This window comes from Piliocolobus tephrosceles, chromosome 2 (genome assembly GCF_002776525.5).
Source record: "Piliocolobus tephrosceles isolate RC106 chromosome 2, ASM277652v3, whole genome shotgun sequence".
Classification (NCBI taxonomy): domain Eukaryota; kingdom Metazoa; phylum Chordata; class Mammalia; order Primates; family Cercopithecidae; genus Piliocolobus; species Piliocolobus tephrosceles.
The window spans coordinates 161194476-161217632 of record NC_045435.1 but is presented as its reverse complement, the minus strand read 5'-3'; the positions used below and the strand labels follow the sequence as shown (position 1 = coordinate 161217632).

Here is a 23157-nt window from a genome sequence, read left to right as displayed (position 1 = left end):
CATTTTGTCTGTTTTTAGGCATCTTTCAGTGTAACAGGTTCACATGGAGCTCTTGATTCCTGTTCCTGTTCATTTCCTAGCAGTTTTCTTTCTTTCTTTCTTTCTTTCCTTTCTGTCTCTCCTTCCTCTCCCCTCCTCGAGTGTTGCTCTTGTTGCCCAGGCTGGAGTGCAGTGGCGCGATCTCGGCTCACTGCAACCCCCGCCTTCCGGTTTCAAGCGATTCTCCTGCCTCAGCCTTCCGAGTAGCTGAGATTACAGGCACCCACTACCATGTCCCTCTAATTTTTGTATTTTTAGTAGAGACGGGGTTTCACTATGTTGGCCAGGCTGGTGTCGAACTCCTGGGCCCAAGTGATCCGCCCACCTTGGACTTCCAAAGTGCTGGGATTACAGGTATGAGCTACTGTGCCCAGCTTTTTTTTTTTTTTTTTTCCTGAGACGGAGTCTAGCTCTGTCGCCCAATCTGGAGTGCGGTGGCGCCATCCTGGCTCGCTGCAATCCCCGCCTCCCAGGTTCAAGGGATTCTCCTGCCTCAACTTCCTGAGTAGCTGGGATTACAGGCGCACACCACCACTCCCGGCTAATTTTTGTATTTTTAGTAGAGACAGGTTTCACTATATTGGTCAGGCTGGTCTCAAGCTCCTGACCTTGTAATCTGCTCACCTTGGCCTCCCAAAGTACTGGTGATTATAGGCGTGAGCCAGGGAGCCTGGCCAGCGCTTTTCTTTTCCCCTCACCCCCGCACGCCAGAGGGAGTCTTGCTCTGTCACCCAGGCTGGAGTGCAGTGGTGCGATCTCGGCTCACTGCAATCTCCGCCTCACTGCAACCTCCGCCTCCTGGGTTCAAGCGATTCTCCTGTCTTAGCCTCCCAAGTAGCTGGGATTATAGGCGCAAGCCACCGCGCTCGGCTAACCCTAGTAGTTTTCATGTCATAATAGCACCCCTCTGCCCCACTTCCCATCCAGTTTGAGTGTAAAATATAGTGGTTATGTTCAGTTTATCCCTTTGTCTCATCCTCCCTCACTGTACACACAGCCAGTCCTTGAGCACACTCTGAATTTTACTTCCAAAACATATCCTACATATGTTTATTTTCATTTTATTTTTATTCCCACTACCCCAGTTCTTCCTGGGTAGTGCCTTCGTAACTGGTCTCCTTGCCTCTGTTCTTACTCTATTTTTCACACAGCAGTCAGAGTGATTTTTACTTATTCTTCTGTTCCAGTGGATTCTCATTACACTAAAGCAAATCCAAACTTTATCTGCGTGTCAGTGAATTATTGTTTATTTTTATTTTATTTTATTTTTAAAATAGAGATGGGATCTTGCTATGTTTCTCAGGAGTCTTGAACTCCTAGGCTGAAGCAATCCACCCATCTCAGCCTTTATTTATTTTTATTAAATTTTTCTTTTATCTGTCATAATCTGAGTGCTAAATATATATATATATATATATGTGTGTATATATATATATATATATAATTTTGGCTGGACACGGTGGCTTACGCTTGTAATCCCAGAACTTTGGGAGGCTGAGGTGGGCGAATCACCTGAGGTCAGGAGTTCGAGACCAGCCTTGCCAACATGGCGAAACCCCATCTCTACTAAAAATACAAAAAAAAAAAAAAAAAAAAAAAATTAGCTAGGCATGGTGGCATGCGCCTGTAATCCCAGCTACTCTGGAGGCTGAAGCAGGAGAATCGCTTGAACACGAGAGGCAGAGGTTGCAGTGAGCCAAGTTGCACCATTGCACTCCAGCCTGGGCAACAAGAGTGAAACTCCATCCGAGAAAAAAAAAAGTTTATTTAGAGGCGGGGTCTCCTTATGTTTCCCAAGCTGGAGTTCAGTGGCCATTCACAAGTGGTGTCATAGGGCACTACAGACTTGAACTCCTGATCTCAAGTGATCCTCCTTCCTCAGCCTCCCCAGTAGCTTTAGGCACATTTCGCCTCTCCCAGCTTGCTTATTTTCTTGTTCATTTATTTATGGTCTTTTTCCTCCAATATAATATAAGCTCCATCATGGCAGGGACCTTGTCTTCCCTGGAGTATTTTCAGGAACCAGAACAATGCCTGGAAAATTTAGTTAATGTTGAGTGAATAAATGTAGGAATGAAATTAGTTATAAAATCTTTTGATTGAATGTACAATGTATATCCTGAACATATTCCCCCTTTTTTTGGTTCCAGATTGGGCAAATTAGAGAGTAACCAGAGATCCTAGAGTTACTATTCTATCAGGTACCTTTTTTTTTTTTGAGACTGAGTCTCGCTCTGTTGCCCAGGCTGGAGTGCAGTGGTGCGATCTCAGCTCACTGAAAGCTCTGCCTCCCAGGTTCACGCCATTCTCCTGCCTCAGCCTCCTGAGTAGCTGGGATTACAGGCGCCCGCCACCACGCCCAGCTAATTTTTTGTAGTTTTTTAGTAGAGATGGTGTTTTACGATATTAGCTGCCCTCTCAAATCTTTTTTTTTTTGACAGAGTCTCTCTTTGTCACCCAGATTGGAGTGCAGTGGTGCAATCATGGCCCACTGCAGCCTTGACCTCCCCAGGTTCAAGGTCTCTATCTCCTGACCTCGTAATCCACCCGCCGTGGCCTCCCAAGTGCTGGGATTACAGGCATAAGCCACTGCACCTGTCCAGGAATTTTTAGTTTAATTAGACAACTTAGTTTTTGAATCTGAGACCCTCTCGTTGCACGCGTGTGTGAGAGAGTATATATGTTGTAAGAATGTATGTGTATGTATGCTCTGAACTATTTGGTTTAGAGTTACCATATGTCTTTTTTTTTTCTCAATAACTTTGCTTTGATGGGTCTCAAAATTCTGTGACCAATTTTTGGTCTGGTTGTTTCCATTAAAAACTACTGATTTTATTTTATTTTATTTTATTTTATTTTTTTTATTTTTTTTTTTGAGACGGAGTCTTGCTCTGTCGCCCGTGCTGGAGTGCAGTGGCCTGATCTCAGCTCACTGCAAGCTCCGCCTCCCGGGTTTACGCCATTCTCCTGCCTCAGCCTCCAGAGTAGCTGGGACCACAGGCGCCCGCCACCACGCCCGGCTAGTTTTTTGTATTTTTAGTAGAGACGGGGTTTCAGCGTGTTAGCCAGGATGGTCTCGATCTCCTGACCTCGTGATCCGCCCGTCTCGGCCTCCCAAAGTGCTGGGATTACAGGCTTGAGCCACCGCGCCCGGCCAAAAACTACTGATTTTAAAAGCTAGTAATTTAAAACTGCCACAGTCCAAAAAACAAAAAACAAAAAACAAAAAACAAAAACCCTAAATGGTCCATAACATATTCTCCTTTTCTTCTGAAGGGTTTACAATGCATTGTTATCATTAACCAGTCATTTACTATTAAACCTAAATGGCTGATTGAAACAAATAGTTCTGAGACCGTTCTTCCACCACTGATTAAGACTAGGGTGGCAGGTATTAGGGATAATATTCATTTAGCCTTCTGAGCTTTTTGGGCAGACTTGGTGTCCTTGCCAGCTCCAGCAGCCTTCTTGTCCACTGCTTTGATGACACCCACAGCAACTCTCCGTTTCATATCATGAGCAGCAAAATGACCCAGAGGAGGACAGTCCTAGAATCTCTCAACATACATTGGCTTGCCAGGAACCATATCAACTATGGAAGCATCACCAGACTTTGAGAATTTAGGGCCATCTTCCAGTTTCTTACCAGAATGGTGATCAATCTTTTTCCATCAGGTCAGCAAACTTGCAAGCAATGTGAGCTATGTGACAGTCCAGTACAGTGGCATAGCCAGCACTGATTTGGCCTGGATGGTTCAGGATAATCACTTGAGCAGTGAAGCCAGCTGCTTCCATTGGTAGGTCATTTTTGCTGTCACCAGCAACATTGCCATGATGAACATCTTTGACAGACAGATTCTTAACATTAAAGTCCACATTGTCTGCAGGAAGAGCTTCATCCAAAGCTTCATGGTGCATTTCAACAGACTGCTTCAGTTGTAACATTGACTGGAGCAAAGGTGACCACCATTCCAGGTTTGAGAACACCAGTCTCCACTTGGCCTATAGGCACAATACCAATACCACCAGTTTTGTAGACATCCTGGAGAGACAGATGCAAGGGTCTGTCAGTTGGATGAGTTGGTGGTAGGATGCAGTCCAGAGCTTCGAGCAGCATTGTTCCCCTGGCATTGCCATCTTTATAGGCGACTTTCTATCCCGTGAACCAAGGCATATTATCGCTTGGCTTCAGCATGTTGTCACTGTTGCTACCAGAAGTTCGCATAAATGCTACTGTGTCAGGGTTGTAGCCAATTTTCTTAATGTAAGTGCTGACTTCCTTAATGATTTCCTTATATCTCTATTGGCTGTAGGGTGGCTCAGTGGAATCCATTTTGTTAACACCAACAATTAGTTGCTTCACACTCAGTGTATAAGCCAGAAGGGCATACTGAAAGGTCTGCTCATTTCTGGAGATACTAGCTTTAAATTCTCCAACACCAGCTGCAACAATCAGAACAGCAGTCAGCCTGAGATGTCCCTATTATCATGTTATTGATAAAGTCTCTGTCTTCTGGGGCATCAGTGATAGTCATGTAATACTTGTTGTTCTCATATTTTCATAGGGAGATATCAGTGGTGATACCATGTTCATGCTCAGCTTTCAGTTTATCTAAGACCCACCCAGGCATACTTGAAGGAGTCCTTTCCCATCTCCGTAGCTGCCTTCTCAAATCTTTTTTTTTGACAGAGTCTCACTTTGTCACCCAGATTGGAGTGCAGTGGTGCAATCATGGCCCACTGCAGCCTTGACCTCCCCAGGTTCAAGTGATCCTTCCAGCCTCCTGAGTAGCTGGGAGTATAGGCATGCACCACTATGCCCAGCTAATTTTTTTTTTTTTTTTTGGTATTTTGTAGAGGCAGGGTTTCGCCATTTGCCCAGGCTGTTTCCAAACTCCTGAGCTCAAGTGATCTGCCTGCCTTGGCCTTCCAAAGAGCTGGGATTACAGGTGTGAGTCATGGCACCCAGCCTAGGATCTTTCTTTTTGTGACCCCCCTTCTCCCTGAGATGTATAACTTCTTCATTTCTTTTCTTTCTTCTCCCTAGTGCAGACCCGAGAAGGACAGCATCCATGGTCCTGTAGTCTGTCTTCTGGTGCTTCAGGCATTCGGGAGACCACCAGGCACATGCTGATTTGCCCTCAAGGGAAATGCGATCCTGATTATCCATGCCTGTAGGGGGAGGATTATATGGATTAAACTAAATCCATGGGTAATCCAAAGGCTTTATTTTAAACTACAGTTTAACCACATTCCTGACCACAGTTTTTTCTTGTATTTCTAATAACTAATTTATAATATTTACTGATTTCATAATTATCTCCTTCTCCTGCTACTTAGAAGTAATGGCAGTTGTGAAGTTGAGGAAGGATGGAAGAAGGAGTTAGATAAATCAACCAGCAGATGATTTGGTATTAACTGGGTGGTTTAGCTACAATGCTTTCTAGACCTTGAAGACCTGAATTCCATGAATTCCTTACCTGCTGAGTCATTGGTAACTGTCAACAAGAGGTCAAACTCCATTTTGATACATTTGTACTTTACTTGCTTAAATGATTGAGCTTTTGTGATTTAAGTAATCAGTATTTCAGATTATCAGAATTATAAATATAATCCAATTTGAAGTTTTCCTTTACTGTTTGTTTAATAAGTTAGCCTATTGATAGTTTTTTTATTTTTTAATTTTTTTTAATTATTGTTTTTTGAGACAGAGCCTGCTCTGTTGCCAGGCTAGAGTGCAGTGGCACCATCTCGGCTCTCCAATCTCTGACTCCCTGGTTTAAGTGATTCTCCTGCCTCAGCCTCCATTACAGGCATGCGCCACCACGCTCAGCTAATTTTTGTATTTTTAGTAGAGATGGGGTTTCACTATGTTGCCCAGGATGGTCTCCATCTCCTGACCTCGTGATCTGCCCGCCTCCGCCTCCCAAAGTACTGGGATTTCAGGTGTGAGTCACCTTGCCTGGCTGTTGCTTTTTTTTTTTTCTGTAGCCAGTCTACTATTACATCTGACAAGTTACGTGTTCGTAGTTACACAATAACTATTTTAAGTGGTCATATTTCATTAAATAGTTGAAATATGGTCATTTAAAATTGTTTATTCTTGATTTAGTATAGGCCTTGTATTTATTTTTATTTTTTGTTTTAGGGACAGAGTCTTGCTGTGTTGCTCAGCTGGCCTATAACTCCTGGGCTCAAGCGATCCTCCCACCTCAGCCTCCAGAATAGCTGGGACCACAGGCAGGCGTTGTATTTAGATACTATTAAAGTCAGTGTTTTCTTGTAGCTTCATAAACCATTACAAATTGCTGCCATTGTGTTATCTGAAAAAAAATGTAGTTTGTTAACTAAAAGGTTTTTCTGCAGTGAGATATATATACACACACACATACATATATATATATATTTTTTTAGATGGAGTCTCACTCTGTATCCCAGGCTGGAGTGCAGTGGTTCGATCTCGGCTCACTGCGACCTCTACCTCCTGGGTTCAAGCCGATTCTCCTGCCTCAGCCTCCCAAGTAGCTGGGATTACAGGCGCATGCCACACACCCGGCTGATTTTTGGATTTGTAGCAGAGATGAGGTTTCACCATGTTGGCCAGGCTGGTCTCGAACTCCTGACCTCAGGTGATCCACCCACCTCAGCATCCCAAAGTGTTGAGCGACCGTACCTGGCTGCAGTTATATATTTTCTTTTTCTTTTATTTTTGAGATGGAGTCTTACTGTGTTGCCCAAGCTGGAGTACAGTGACACGATCTTGGCTCACTGCCACCTCTGCCTCCCGGATTCCAGCTATTCTCTTGCCTCAGCCTCCCGAGAAGCTGGAGCTACAGGTGTGCACCACCACACCCAGCTAATTTTTGTAATTTTTAGTAGAGATGGGGTTTCACCATATTGGCCAGGCTGGTCTCGAACTCCTGACCTCATGATCTGCCCTTCCTGACCTTGTGATCTGCCTGCCTTGGCCTCCCAAAGTGCTGGGATTATAGACAGGAGCCACCGTACCCGGCCTAGTTATATATTTTCGAAAGTTAAGTTCTGTATTTATGAGCTAAATAGTTATCATTCCCCTTAAATTTTGAGCGAGAGTTCCTGGGGATAACCAACTGGAATTCTTTTTTTTTTTTTCTGGAGACAGGGTCTTGCTCTGTCATCCAGGCTGGAGTGCAGTGGCACCATCTTGGCTCTCTGTAGTGTGGACCTCCTGAGCTCAAGTGAGCCTCCTCAGTATCTGGGATTATAAGTGTGTGCTACCACGTCTGGCTACTTTTTGTATTTTTCGTGGAGAAAGATTTTGCCATGTTGCTCAGGCTAGTCTCAAACTTCTGGGCTTGAGTGATCTTCCGGCCTCAGCCTCCCAAAGTGCTGGGATTACAGGCGTGAACCAAAGCACCTGGCCAAGTTGTCTTAACTCTTGATGTGCACCTTCACCCACCATTCCATTATTAATATTTTTCCTTTTTAAATTTTTATTTTATTTTTATTTTTTGAGATGGAATCTTACTCTGTTGCCCAAGCTGGAGTACAGTGACACGATCTCGGCTCACTGCAACCTCTGCCTCCCAGGTTCAAGCGATTCTCCTGCATCAGCCTCCCAAGTAGCTGGGATTACAGGTGCCTGCCACCACTCCCGACTAATTTTTGTGTTTTTAGCAGACGTGGGTTTCACCATGTTGGCCTGGCTGGTCTTGACTTCCTGACCTCAGATGATCCACCCACCTTGGCCTCCCAAAGTGCTGGGATTACAGACATGAGCCACCTCCCGTAGGCTATTAATATTTTTTCTAACTGAGGAGCTTCTGGATTTCAGGTCTTCATTTTGCTCACAAGTATTGTCTAATATCTCTGTAATTTGTACGTGATGGTACAGTGGCTCCTGACCTCAAGTGAGCCACCCACCTCGGCCTCGCAAAGTGCTGGGATTACAGGTGTGAGCCACCCTGCTTGGCCCTGACCATTAATTCTTTTTTTTTTTTTTTTTGAGACGGAGTCTCGATCTGTCACCAGGCTGGAGTGCAGTGGCACAATCTCAGCTCACTGCAACCTCTGACTCCTGGGTTCAAGGGATCTCCTGCCTCAGCCTCCCTAGTAGCTGGGATTACAGGCATGCACCACCACGCCCAGCTAACTTTTGTATTTTTAGTAGAGACGGGGTTTCACCATGTTGATCAGGATGGTCTTGATCTCCTGACCTCGTGATCCGCCTGCCTCGGCCTCCCAAAGTGCTGGGATTACAGGTGTGAGCCACTGTGCCTGGCCCCCATTAATTTTTTCTGTAGGCATTATCCTATTGGTATACTCACATGTGTAGAAAATGATGTATGGTGAAGGCTATTTGTTGCATATTGTTTATAATAAATAAACAATGAAGAAAGTGTTTATGTACTGATGTGAAATCATTTTACCACATAAATCAGTTAGGTTAAAAAACCACAAAGGTGCCAGGCGCAGTGGCTCATGCCTTTAATCTCAGCACTTTGGGAGGCTGAGGTGGGTGGATCACTTGAGGCCAGGAGTTTGAGACCAGCCTGACCAACATGGAGAAACCCTGTCTCTACTAAAAATACAAAATTAGACCAGCGTGGTGGCGCATGCCTGTAATCCCAGCTACTTGGGAGGCTGAGGCAGGAGAATGGCTCAAACCCGGGAGGCAGAGGTTGCGGTGAGCTGAGATTGTGCCATTGCACTCCAGCCTGGGCAACAAGGGGGGAACTCTGTCTCAAAAAAAAAACCCACAAAGGTGTGGTTACAACATGTGGGGAATGCTATCGTTGTTATTACATTTATTCCTATTAATGAGTAATGTAATAATACTGTTAACAGGAAATTCTGATGTGGTCTGGAGGTTTAGGGAAGGTTTCCTAGTGGAGGTGATGTTTGAATTGAAATGTGAAGGGTGAATTATGTAGGTCAGTGTTTCTCATCTGGGGTTGGGACTGATGTTTAGGAACTGTTTCAGAAATGAGAGCAGGGGACGATTTTAGCTTGTACAGTTATTGGGGGATGTATTAGTATTTAGTGTGCAAAGGCCAGTCATGTTAGCTTTAGTAATATAAAGTGTACAACAGTCTTGCAAAGCAAAGATTTGTTTTGTGTCCTGTAAGATCATAAATTTTCACTTCACATAGGTGAACACCTATTTGTTTTAGTCCGTAACAGTGGATCTCAACTCTAGCTGTACATCAAAATCACTTGAGAAGGTTTTATTGATTGATTGATTGATTGATTGATTGAGACAGAGTCTTGCTCTGTTGCTCAGGCTGGAGTGCAGTGGCGCAATCTCAGCTCACTGCAGCTTCTGCCTCGGGTTCAAGTGATTCTCCTGCCTCGGCCACCCAAGTAGCTCAAGACTATAGACACTTGTGATCATGCCCAGCTAATTTTTGTATTTTTAGTGAAAATGGGGTTTCGCCATGTTGTCCAGGTTGGTCTCAAACTCCTGGCCTCAAGTGATCTGCCCACCTTGGCCTCCCAAAGTGTTGGGATTACAGGTGTGAGCCACACCATTCCTGGCCTACTTGGGAAGTTTTTAAAAGATGATGAGGCTGTAACTCATACGAATTACATAAAAATCTTTGAGATGATACCTCAGCATCAGTATTGTTTAAAAATTTCCTTCTTATTCTAATGTATAGCCCAGGTTGAAACCATTGACCTAAATCCTAACTTCATTTTACACATAAACAAAATATAAAAATGGCATAGTTTTAATATTCAGTTTTCCCAGAATTCACCTTCTTTGGAAATCTAGAAGAGATTATGCTTTGGTTTTTTCAGAACTTTACCAAGAGTTATCATTCTAAAATTTATGTCACCAGTGGCATATGTTGGTAGTGATTTATTTTTTTTTGCGGGGGACGGAGTCCCACTCTGTCACCCAGGCTGGAGGTCAGTGGTGCAATCTCGGCTCACCGCAACCTCTGCCTCCTGGGTTCAAGCAATTCTTCTGCCTCAGCCTCCCAAGTAGCTGGTACTACAGGCATGTGCCACCACACCTGGCTAATTTTTGTATTTTTAGTAGAGACGAGGTTTCACCATGTTAGCCAGGATGGTCTCGACCTCCAGACCTTGTGATCCACCCACCTTGGCCTCTCAAAGTACTGGAATTACAGGCGTGAGCCACTGCAGCCGACCTGGTAGTGATGTTTAATCACCAAGGCAATATGTGCACATCAGTCTGCCTTTGCAGCTGTGATATTCAGTAATTTTAAGTTTAGGTTCAAGGTTTGACTATCTTTTTGTGACTTATAATGTAGTTGTACCAGAGCATTTACCATTAGCATATATATAATTTTGTGCTAAGTTATATTCCTTTTATTTCTCCTTTATATTACAGTTAAGACTCTATATAACATATACATATGTGTAACTAATTTTGTTTAGTTTGTATTATGTATACATTTTGTTTCAAATGGTAAAGGGATGTTATGAAATATTTATTATTTTAAAAAAGGAAGCATTGGGTCTAACATGGCTGAAGGTGAAGGACTGCTGGGATGTGGGGGTGCAGCACGTGGCAAGGCTCTTTAGCAGGAGGGAGCCTGGCATTTTGGAGGAACTAAAAGGAGGCCATTCTAGCCTGAGAGGAGAGAGTGAGGCGGAGAGGTGTATAGGATAAAGGTGTAAGATGAGCCAAAAAGGGAGGTAGAGTCCATGCAGCACCTTGTAGGCTGTGGGAAGGATCTTGCAGAGTTGTTTGACTAGAACAAAAGCTGAGGCATTATGAACTATAGAGTTGCTTGAACAAGTGGAATTTATAGCTGAAATGGACATTAAAGAGCATATAGTTAAACCATCTTGTTTTACAAATAAGAAAAAGGAAGTTAAGGGAACTTTCCCAAGGTCACACAGTGAATAAATGAGCTGGAGCCATAACTTGATGACACAGTTCTTTGTTTCTGCCTGACTGCCAGGCAGAGGAGTTAGATTTTAGACATTTAGGAGCATTTTGGGTTTTGAGCAAGAGAATTCCAGGATGGAGATGGCTAGCATGGCTGTGTGCAGGCTGGAGGCAATGAATAATAGGGAGTCATGAAGTCAGGACCTCCATGATTTTATTCTCTGGTCAGACTGAATCACTAAATAAGAGTTTCCATCTTGACTATTATTTTAAATAGAGATAGAATCTTACTCTGTTACCCAGGCTGGACTTGAACTCCTAGGCTCAAGCTATCGATAGCTCCCACCTCAGCCTCCTGAGTAGCTGGGACTACGGGCATGTACCACCATGCCCAGCCCCATCTTAAGCTCAGTTATTTAATAGCTTTTGTTTTCCTTTTTAGAGATGGGATCTCATTCTGTTGCCCAGGCTGGAGTATAGTGGCGAAGTCATAGCTCACTGCAGCCTCAAACTCCAGGGTTCAAGTGAACCTCCCACTTCAGCCTCTGGTGACTCAGGAGACTCAAGCCACTGTGCCTAGCTAATAGTTTTTTGTGTTAGTGTACCTGTCTCCCTTTCTAGATCGTATACCTTTTACTTCCTGTACATTCTTGCCCAGTGCTTTATTTATATAAAGTAATGAGTTTTACTTGTGAGTTCCCCTAGCATCAAGGTTTGAATTGGGCCACCAGCCTACTAGCATCTACGTTTTATGTTGCTGCATTGCGTCTTTACCTGGTTGTGTTTTTGGCTCAGTAGTTTTAGGGGTGCCTGCAAGGATTAATTAATACTCTTCTCTACCAGCATACTTTAATAACTCTACTTTTTTTTTCGAGATGACGTTTCACTCTTGTTTCCCAGGCTGGAGTGCAATGGCGTGATCTCAGCTCACCGCAACCTCTGCCTCAGCCTCCTGAGTAGCTGGGATTACAGGCATGTGCCACCAGGCTCGGCTAATTTTTTTTGTATTTTTAGTAGAGACGGGGCTTCTCCTTGTTGGTCAGGCTGGTCTTGAACTCCTGACCTCCAGTGATCCACCTGCCTTGGCCTCCCAAAGTGCAGGGATTACAGGCGTGAGCCACGGCTCCCAGCCAATTACTATGCTTTTAAGTTGTGCTGAAAATAGGGAAATAAATAGAACCTCTAAGGTTTAGATCTTTTTCAGAATGATTTTTTATGTACTTAATTCTCTGTAATATTAGTCACGGATTGGTCCTATTATGGTACATCATCTGCTTACCCAAATGAAGTGAATAAACTCTCAGAATCCTTTTTTTTTTTTTTTTTTGAGATGGAGTCTCGCTCTGTTGCCCAGGCTGGAGTGCAGTGGCCAGATCTCAGCTCACTGCAAGCTCCGCCTCCCGGGTTTACACCATTCTCCTGCCTCAGCCTCCCGAGTAGCTGGGACTACAGGCACCCGCCATCTCGCCCAGCTAGTTTTTTGTATTTTTTAGTAGAGACAGGGTTTCACCGTGTTAGCCACGATGGTCTCGATCTCCTGACCTCGTGATCCACCCGTCTTGGCCTCCCAAAGTGCTGGGATTACAGGCTTGAGCCACCGTGCCCGGCAACTCTCAGAATTCTTGATACCATTTGGTGACTTCACAGTGAGGGTAGACTCGTTGTTACTAGCAATTAACTGACAATCTCCAGTGAAATTTTCACCTTGTGGTTTTTGTTTTTATTTTTTAAGTATTTATTTATTTATTATTATTATTATTTTTTGAGACAAAGTCTCCCTCTTGTCCCCAGGCTAGAGTGCAATGGTGCAATCTTGACTCACCGCAACCTCTGGCCTCCTGGGTTCAAGCGATTCTCCTGCCTCAGCCTCCTGAGTAGCTGGGATTACAGGCGCCTGCCACTATGCCCCGTTAATTTTTGTATTTTTAGTAGAGATGGGGTTTCACCATGTTGGCCAGGCTCCTGACCTCGGGTGATCCGCCTGCCTCGTTCTCCCAAAGTGCTGGGATTATAGGCGTGAGCCACCACGCCCGGCTGGTTTTTATTTTATTTACTTTTTAGAGACAGGGTCTCACTCTGTTGCCCAGGCTCACTACAGCTTCAACCTCCTGTGCTCAAACAATCCTCCCACCTCAGCCTCCCATATAGCTGGTACCACAGGCATGCGCCACTATGCCTGGCTAATATTTGTATTTTTTGTAGAGATAGGGGTTTTGCCACATTGCCCAGGCTGGTCTCGAGCTACTGAGCTCAAGTGATCCATCTACCTTGGTCTCCAAAAGTGCTGGGATTACAGGCATGAGCCATTGCACCCCACCCACCTTGTGATTTTTAACTACCTTATTCAAATATGTAAAAAGATTACCACTGAGTGTGTGTGTGTGAGTGAAAAATACCTAAAAAGAGGAGCAGTTGCTGCCATGTATTGAGGATTTCTTTGTGCAGGCACCAGACTAAGGGCATAATTATTTATTTGAATGCAGTTTATCTCTCAGTATCTGTGAAGGATTGGTTCCAGGATTCCCTGTGGACGTCAAAATCCATGGGTGCTCAAGTCTCTTAGATAAAATGGTGTAGTAGTTGCATGTAACCTGCACACATCCTCCTGTATACTGTGTACTACTACTACTGTATGTTGTTTTAGAGATAACCTGTGCATTTATGAATAATTTATCAGTATATACATGTAAACCCCCACTCTCACAAATGGCAGCATAGCATGCTCATTATTCTATGTCTTCTCTTATCACTTAATATATTCGATACCATGTATCTGTAGGTGTAGAACTGCTTTATTCTTTTTTTGGGACTGTTTGTATTGTGTCAATGTAACTTTTTTTCTGTATTTATATATGAATGGATGTTTAAATTGTTTCGAATCTTTTTTAAAATTATTTTTCTTCTTTTTTTTTTTTTCTTTTGTAACACTAGGCATTAAGAGTTTGTAATCTTTTGTTACAGTTTTGACTAGTTTTTTTTTTTTTGAAACAGGATCTGGCTCTGTCACCCAGGCTGGAGTGTAGTGGCACAATCGTGGCTCACTGCAACCTCTGCCTCCTGAGCTCAAGGTATCCTCCCACCTCAGCCTCCAGAGTAGCTGGGACTGCAGGAATACACCACCACACCAGACTAATTTTTGTATTTTTTGTAGAGATGGGATTTTGCCATATTGCCCAGGCTGATCTAGAATTCCTGAGCTCAAGTGATCTGCCCACCTCGGCCTCCCAAAGTGGTGGGATTACAGATGTGAGCCATGCCTGTGTGGTTTTGACTAGTTTAATATGGCCAAATTTGAGATCAACCTTTGGAACATATGTGTGGAGACAGAGACAAAAAGGATAACCGTTGAGTGGAGGAAGGAAGGTGGAGGGTTGGGGAAATCTAGAGAGAGGTAGAAAAAGTAAAGGGAAGAGATACTTAAGGAGAGAGGAATAAAGAATAGGAGTGAAATAGCCCTGGTCTTCCAAAGGCTGATATTGAAATCCAAGACTCAATTTTTTTTTTTTTTTTGAGATGGTCTCACTCTGTCACCTAGGCTGGAGTGCAGTGGTGTGACCTCAGCTCACTGCAACCTCCCCCTCCTGGCTTCAAGTGATTCTCCTGCCTCAACTTCCCAAGTAGCTGGGATTATAGGCACCCAACACCACACCTGGCTAATTTTTGTATTTTTAGTAGAGACGTGGTTTCACCATTTTGGTCAGGGTGGTCTCGAACTCCTGATTTCAAGTAATCCTCCTGCCTTGGCCTCCCAAAGTGCTGGGATTACATACATGAGCCACAGCATCCACCCGACTCAATCTTTCTATTACTGTCTTGGAACCAGACTGTTTGAGTTTATAGTTATTAGTCATGTGATCTTGGGCAAGTTGTCTTTTCTTTCTGTCCCTCCATGTCCTCTTAAAAATGGGATAGATGGGATTGTACCTCATCATCTCATCATGTGTTGATTCATGTAGAGCTGTTAGTATAGGATCCACATTGAGAAAGCTTTCTGCTCCTTTTCCCTATCCCCAACTTGGCTCTTAATTCAGCCTTTTTCAGCCCAGGTGTATTTCTCCTCCAAACCATTTAGGTTGTGGTAAGGGCCCCACTTGTGTATCTTATACCTTTGTTAGCTTTTACCCCATTTCTTTGGAATGCTCGTATCTAATTGTTTACCCCACCTGAGGGTAAGGAATCATCTCTTGTAATGTCTCGTATAATTGAATTTCTGCCACCACCACCACTAAAATACTTAACATAATGCCTGGTATACAGTAGGCCCTTAATCGGCTGGGCGCGGTGGCTCATGCCTGTAATCCCAGCACTTTGGGAGACTGAGGCGGGAGGCTCATGAGGTCAGGAGATCGAGACTGTCCTGGCTAACAAACGACTGTCCTGGCTAACATGGTGAAACCCTCCTAAAAATACAAAAAATTAGCTGGGCGTGGTGGCAGCACCTGTAGTCCCAGCTACTCAGGAGGCTGAGGCAGGAGAGTGGTGTGAACATGGGAGGCGGAGCTTGCAGTGAGCCAAGATTGTGCCACTGCACTCCAGCCTGGGCAACAGAGCGAGACACCGCCTCAAAAAAAAAAAAAAAAATACAGTAGGCCCTTAATCATGTGTGAATTAAACTGAAGAAAGACTTTGGTCTTAGAAACATTTAGCTTGAACAAGCTAACTTAGCATTGACTCTGAGGTTGTTTAAATCTTTGGGAACTGTATTACTTAAGTGTGTCTAAACTGTCTGGGTGAACCATAGTCTGTGAGTACGAAATGCTGGGTTAGAGCAGAGGGATTCTCTTGACAGAAAAGCTGATGTGGTCCTAAATAGCATTGGTAGAATTGTAGCCCCTCCTAAAAAGGAATGATGTTCAGTTCTAGACAACACTGAAAAAATGTTTTTTTCTTATTTTGGGATAATTGTAGATTCACATACAGTTGTAAAAAATAATACAGAGGAATCCATTATCCTTTACCCATAATACTCCAATGGTAACATCTTGCATAACTATGGAAAGATATCACAGCCACAAAATTGACTTGGATATAGTTCATATATCTTACTCAAATTTCACCAGTTTTATATTCACTTATTTCAGTGTGTATTTAGGTCATTCAGTTTTATTGTATGTATAGATTTGAGTGACCACCACCACAATAAAGTCACAATAGTTCCATTACAAGAGTCTCTCATTCTGGCTGGGTGTGGTGGCTCACACCTGTAATCCCAGCACTTTGGGAGGCTGAGGTAGGTGTTTCACCTGATGTGAGGAGTTCAAGACCAGCCTGGCCAACATGGTGAAACTCTGTCTCTTCTAAAAATACAAAAAATTAGCCAGGCATGGTGGCGCATGAGTACAGTCCCAGCTACTTGGAAGGCTGAGACAGGAGAATTGCTTGAACCTGGGAGTTGGGGGTTGCAGTGAGCCGAGATCACACCGTTGTACTCCAGGCTAGGTGACAAGAGTGAGACTTTCTGTCAAAAAAAAAAAAAAAAAGAAAAGAAAAGAAAAAAAAAAAAAAGCCAGGCATGGTGGCTCATGCCTGTAATCCCAATACTTTGGGAGGCTGAGGTGGGCAGATCATGAGATCAGGAGTTCAATACCAGCTTAACCAATATGGTGAAACCCCATTTCTACTAAAAATACAAAAATTAGCCAGGAGTGGTGGCACGTGCCTGTCGTCCCAGATACTTGGGAGGTTGAGGCAGGAGAATTGCTTGAACCCAGGAGGCGGAGGTTGCAGTGAGCCAAGATCGCACCACTGCACTCCAGCCTGGGTGACAGCAAGACTCTGTCTCAAAAAAAATCTCTCATTCCACATTTTTATATCCCCAGTCACCTCCCTTCCACCCTTTCTAACCTCCGGCAACCACTAATCTGTTCTCCATCTTTATGATTTTGTCATTTCAAGAATGTTATATAAATGAAATCATCTGGGAGCTTGGCTTTTTTCTTTTAGAGATACGATCTTGCCCTGTTGCCCAGGCTTTAGTGCAGTGGTATGATCATAACTTACTGCAGCGTCAAACTCTTGGGCTCAAGCAATCTTCTGACCTCAGCTTCCCAAGTAGCTGGGACCTACAGGCATGTGCCACTACACCCAGCTAATTTTTTAAAGTTTTTGTAAAGACAAGGTTTTGCCACAGTGCCCAGGCTGGTCTTAAACTCCTGAGCTCCAGTGATCTTCCTGCCTTGGCCTCCCAAAGTGCTGGAATTACAGGCGTGAGCCACCATGCTTAGCCGGTTTTTTTTTCCAGTCAGCATAATTACCTGAAGATCCATCTAAATTGTTACGTTTACCTGAAGATCCATCTAAATTGTTATGTTTATCTGTAGAAATTTTCTTGCATATCAATAGTATAGTTACATTTAGAAAATTTACATTGGCCGGGCATGGTGGCTCACGCCTGTAATCCCAGCACTTTGGGAGGCCGAGGCAGGCGGATCACAAGGTCAGGAGATTGAGACTATCCTGGCTAACACGGTGAAACCCCGTCTCTACTAAAAATACAAAAATTAACCGGGCGTGGTGACGGGCGCCTGTAGTCCCAGCTACTTGGGAGGCTGAGGCAGGAGAATGGCATGAACCCAAGAGGCGGAGATCATGCCACTGCACACCAGCCTGGGTGACAGAGTGAGACTCTGTCTCAAAAAAAAAAAAAAAAAAAAAAACAAGGAAAACTCAAGCCAGCCTGGGAAGGACCTTACCTTGTACTTCTAACCACCAAGACTGTCATTCGTAACCAAGACTGTCATTCGTACAGCAAAAGAAGGATGAACACGTCATACCTGAGTCAAGAAAACATCATCACCTTCAGAATCATGGACTGTTATTCCTGGGTCAAACCCTACCAAATTAAAAAAGCTAAAAAAAATTTAAAAAAAAAGAAAGAAAATTTGACATCGGTACAGTATTGTTACCTAATACATAGTTTATATTCCAATTTTACCAATTATGTATTTTTTTCCCACAATATTTTTTAGTTGTCCTTAGTGGTGCCATTACAGTTTCTCAGACTTTTTTTTTTTGGCAGAGTCTTGCTCTGTCACCCAGGCTGGAGTGTAGTGGCACAATCTCAGCTCACTGCAACCTCTGGTCACTGCAACCTCCACCTCCCAGGTTCAAGCAATTCTGCCTCAGCCTCCTGAGTAACTGGAATTACAGGCATGCACCACCACGCCAAGCTAATTTTTGTATTTTTAGTAGGGACAGAATTTTGCTATGTTGACTAGGCTGGTCTCAAATGCCTGACCTTGTGATCTGTCCGTCTTGGCCTCCCAGAGTACTGGGATTATAGGTGTGAGCCACCGTGCCTGGCCGACATTTCTTGTTTTTGATGACCATGACAGTTCTGAGGAATACTGGTCAGTTATTTTGCATAATGTCTTTCAATTGAATTTTTCTGATTTTTTTTTTTTAAATGATTAGACTGGAATTACAGATTTTTGAGAGGGAGACCACAGAGGTAAAGTGCAATTTTTCTGACATATCAAAAGTATATACTAAAAAATGACTTATCATTGTTGATGATGTCTTTGATCGACTGACTGAGGTAGTTTGTTAGGTTTCCCTGCTATAAAGTTACTCTTTCCCTCTCCTTTTCATATTACACTTTTTGGAAGGAAGGCACTATGTGAAGCTCACACTTAAAAGAGTGGGGCGTTATAGTTCATTTCCTTGATGGGGGGTGTATCTACACAAATTATTTGCAATTTTGTGTGGGAGATTTATTCTCCCCTCCCATTTATTTGTTTAATCATTTACTTATATCAGTGTAGACTAGTATATATTTTGTACTTTGGTTTATAATCCAATACTTCATTACTTTGTTGCTCAGAATATTTTAGCTTTGGCCATTGGGAGCTCTTTCAGTTTGCCCTGTGTCCCTTTGACGATTTCCTATCATTTGTGTGTGTGTGTGTGTGTGTGTGTGTGTGTGTGTGTGTTCGTGTGTGTGTGTTTGAGCACTTTTTTACTTTACATTACTACAAGATATTCAAGGCTTACTTTGTGTATTTCTTCCCTCATCCTAGGATCAGTCATTTCTCCAAGGGAACTGGTCCCTTTTATTGGAGAACAGTGTTAGAAACTAAGAGCTGACCATAATGTGCACTCTTTACTACTGGGGTATCTGCTTCTAAGCTCTCTCAGCTGATAGAGCAAGGAAATATATGTGAACACTATATACATATGTCTATAAATTTTTCCATATTTAACTATATCTATGTTAAGCTAAACATTAGTTTATACTGATGTTTCTAACTCCAGTCCACTTTTGCTTCCTCTTCTTGTTTAACTGCTGTAAACTCCTACTCCAATAGTGAAATATCTGGCTTTTCATTTTCTTTTTTTGGAGACGAAGTCTCATTCTTGTCCCCCAGGCTGGAGTACAGTGGCGCAGTCATGGCTCACTACAACCTCTGCCTCCCGCGTTCAAGCAATTCTCCTGCCTCAGCCTCCCGAGTAACTGGGATTACAGGTGCACACCACCATGCCTGGCTAACTTTTTTGTGTATTTTTAGTAGAGATGGGGTTTCACCATGTTGGCCAGGATGGTCTTGAACTCCTGACCCCAGATGATCCACCCGCCTCGGCCTCCCAAAGTGCTGGGATTACAGGCATGAGCCATTGTGCCCGACCAGAAGTTGTAAGTTTTAATAAAGACCAGCTTACCTATTTTTTTTTTTTTTCATAGATTTTGCTTTTTGGTGTTGTCTGAAAACTCAGCCAAACTCAAGATCAATTAGATTTTCCCTTTAAACAGCAGAAATAAATATTTTTTAATATATAAAATGTATTAGTATATATTATATAGTATCATATATTCACATATAAAACTTTTTTTTGAGACGGAGTTTGGCTCTGTCGCCCAGGCTGGAGCGCAGTGGCCGGATCTCAGCTCACTGCAAACTCCACCTCCCAGGTTCACGCCATTCTCCTGCCTCAGCCTCCCAAGTAGCTGGGACTACAGGCGCCCGCCACCTCGCCCGGCTAGTTTTTTTTGCATTTTTTAGTAGAGACGGGGTTTCACCATGTTAGCCAGGATGGTCTCGATCTCCTGACCTCGCGATCCACCCGTCTCGGCCTCCCAAAGTGCTGGGATTACAGGCTTGAGCCACCGCGCCCGGCCCACATATAAAACTTTTATATTCATATATAAAACATTATTATATATAGTGTGTGTGTATATATATAGAGAGAGAGAGAGAAAGAGAGAGGGCCTAGATTTTCTCCTAATTTTTTTGTTTTGTTTTGAGACAGAGTCTCGCTTTTTGTCCAGTCTAGAGTACAGTGGCATGATCTCATTTTACTGTAACCTCTGCCTCCCAGGCTCAAGCGACCCTCCCATCTCAGCGTCTTGTGTAGCTGGGACTACAGGTGTGCATTCCCACACCTGGCTCTTTGTATTTTTCTTTGTAGAGACAGGGTCTCGCCTTGTTGCCCAGGCTGGCCTTGAAATCCTGGGCTCAAATGATCTTCTTGCCTTGGCCTTCCAAAGTGCTGAGGTTGCAGGTGTAAGCCACTACACCCGGCCTTCTAAATGTTTTATAGGTTTACATATTACATGAGAGGTTGTTTTCTGAACTTCTTTTAACAGAGATTTTGACTGTTGTTAATAAGTAATATATTTTCCCCCCTTTAATTTCTTGGATGGGACATGGGGTTCTGTCGTAAGTTTTATAGTTAGAAAAAGAAATGGTAAAATGAAATTTTGGAACTTGCTGAGCAGTGGATAAGAAGCTCTGTTAATTTTGGAATTCAAATACCATATGTCACAGGGAGAAAAAAAATCTGTCTTTTCCTGGCCCTCAATCTGATTGAGGGAACATGACATATATAATAAAAATAATCAGCACTAAAGGCAGCATGTGGTATAGTGTTTAATTGTGTTTTAAAAAAAACCCTCGAATTTATGAGGCGATCAAGGTCAGTGTGAGCTGGACTAGTGAGAGAAGGCATCTTGGAAGCCAGACTTTTTTTTTTTTTGAGACAGGGTCTTGCTGTCTTCCCTGGGCTGTAGTGCAATGACATGATCATAGTTCAACTGCAGCCTCAACCTCCTGAGCTCAAAAGCGATCCTTCCACCTTAGCATCTCAAGTAACTGGGACTACAGGTGCCACCACCATGTTTGGCTAAGTTTTAAAATTTTTAGTGTAGATGAAGTCTTGTCATGTTGCCCAGGTTGGTCTTGAACTACTGGACTCAAGTGATCCTCCCACCTTGGCCTTCCAAAATGCTGGGATTATAGGTATGAACCACTGTTCCCACCATGCCTGGACTTTTCTTTCTTTTTATAGCTGTACAACATTCCATTATGTGGATGTACCATAGTGCATCTAACCAGTCCTCTATTGACAAACTTTAAGAAAGTTTATAGTGTATTGCCATTACAAGCAGTGCTGTAATGGATAAATAAGGTTTATTTTATTATTTTTTATTTTATTTTATTTTTTTGAGACAGAGTTTCACTCTGTTGCCTATGCTGGAGTGCAGTGGCGCAGTCTTGGCTTACTGCAACCTCCACCTCTCATGTTCAAGTGATTCTTGTGCCTCAGCCTCCTGAGTAGCTGGGATTACAGGTGTGTGCCACCACATGTGGCTAATTTTTCTATATTTTGTAGAGACGGGGTTTCATCATGTTGCCCAGGCTGGTCTTGAACTCCTGAGCTCAAGCAGTTCTCCTGCCTGGGCCTCCCAGAGTGCTAGGGTTATAGGGCCTGGATAAATAAGATCTAGATTTGACTTTGAAACATTTGGTTCATGTGCTGTATTATCCCAAGATACAGATTGTGACCAGAAACAATGAAGGCAAATTGACATATTTTCTATAATAAGTGGCTCATATTTATAATAGTAGTTAACATATCTATATGTATGCATATAATTTATGTATTTGAGGACACTACTGCAAAAAGCTATAGAAGCTGTGGAATGCTTGCACATAGTATAAAGTTTAAAAATACAAGTTTATTATGGAGAGTAAACCTCTTAGCCCCTGCCTAGAATCTGCAATATTCCAGTTTCTTGTATTTAAGAGTGGTATTCTTCAATGTCCAGCTGTATGCAGTATCACCATTGGCAAGTTGACTTATTTCCCAGGGTGATTCCCATCTAAGAAATCTTTATTTTTTCACTCTTCTCCTAATACAAGCTTATTTTGCTGCTGGCCATTCTAGCTGTTTACCTTCCATTGGTCTCTTTTCAAGTCTAATTTTTTTTTTTTTTTTTTTTGTATTTTTTAGTAGAGACGGTGTTTCACCATGTTAGCCAGGATGGTCTCGATCTGCTGACCTCGTGATCCGCCCGTCTCGGCCTCCCAAAGTGCTAGGATTACAGGCTTGAGCCACCGCGCCCGGCCTCAAGTCTAATTTTTTTAGAGCAATCCTGAATAAGCAGGCCTCAATTTCTTTGAGGTTCAGAGCTTCCTCTCTTCAGTTCTAGCGTTGTCTAATACAACTATGTCACTCTTGGAACTCCCTGTTCTGCTGAGCATGTTTAGTTACCATGTGGGTGAATAATATAACAGTGATCTTTTATTTTTATTTTTATTTTTGAGATGGAGTCTCACTTTGTCGCCCAGGCTGGAACGCGGTGGTGCAATCTCAGCTCACTACAACCTCTGCCTCCTGAGTTCAAGCAATTCTGCCTCAGCCTACAGAGTAGCTGGGACTACAGGCATGCATCACCACACCTGGCTAATTTTTGTATTTTTGGTTGAGACGGGGTTTCGCCATGTTGACCAGGCTGGTCTCGAACTTCTGATCTCAAGTGATCTGCCCGCCTTGGCCTCCCAAAGTGCTGGGTTACAGGTGTGAGCTACCTCACCTGGCTGATTTCTCTTAGAGTCTGAAAAATCACTGAAGATTTAATAAATAAACCATTGATATGTGTATAATTATATTAGCACAGCTTTCTCAATCTTGAAGAAACTATTGCTCTGCTGATCTAATTAAGGAAGTTCTGATTCTTTTTGTAAGGGGAAGAATGGAAGATGGGGCCGGGCGCGGTGGCTCATGCCTGTAATCCCAGCACTTTGGGAGGCCGAGGTGGGAGGATCAGGAGGTCAAGAGATTGAGACCATCCTGGCCACTGTGGTGAAACCCCGTCTCTACTAAAAGTACAAAAATTAGCCACGTGTGGTAGGGCATGCCTGTAATCCCAGCTACTCAGGAAGCTGAGGCAGGAGACTCGCTTGGACCGGGGATGCGGAGGTTGCAGTGAGCCGAGATTGCGCTACTGCACTCCAGCCTGGCAACAGAGCGAGACTCCATCTCAAAAAAAAAGAAAA

At 43.3% G+C, this 23157-nt stretch overlaps 1 protein-coding gene and 1 pseudogene across 2 annotated transcripts in view; one reads left to right on the top strand and one right to left on the bottom strand.

Moving 5' to 3' along the window:
• PIK3CB (phosphatidylinositol-4,5-bisphosphate 3-kinase catalytic subunit beta) overlaps nucleotides 1-23157 on the top strand; it is a 188863-nt gene that overhangs the window by 4957 nt on the left and 160749 nt on the right. The gene's annotated exons all lie outside the window — the stretch shown is intronic.
• On the bottom strand, nucleotides 3447-4713 carry LOC111523341 (annotated as a pseudogene).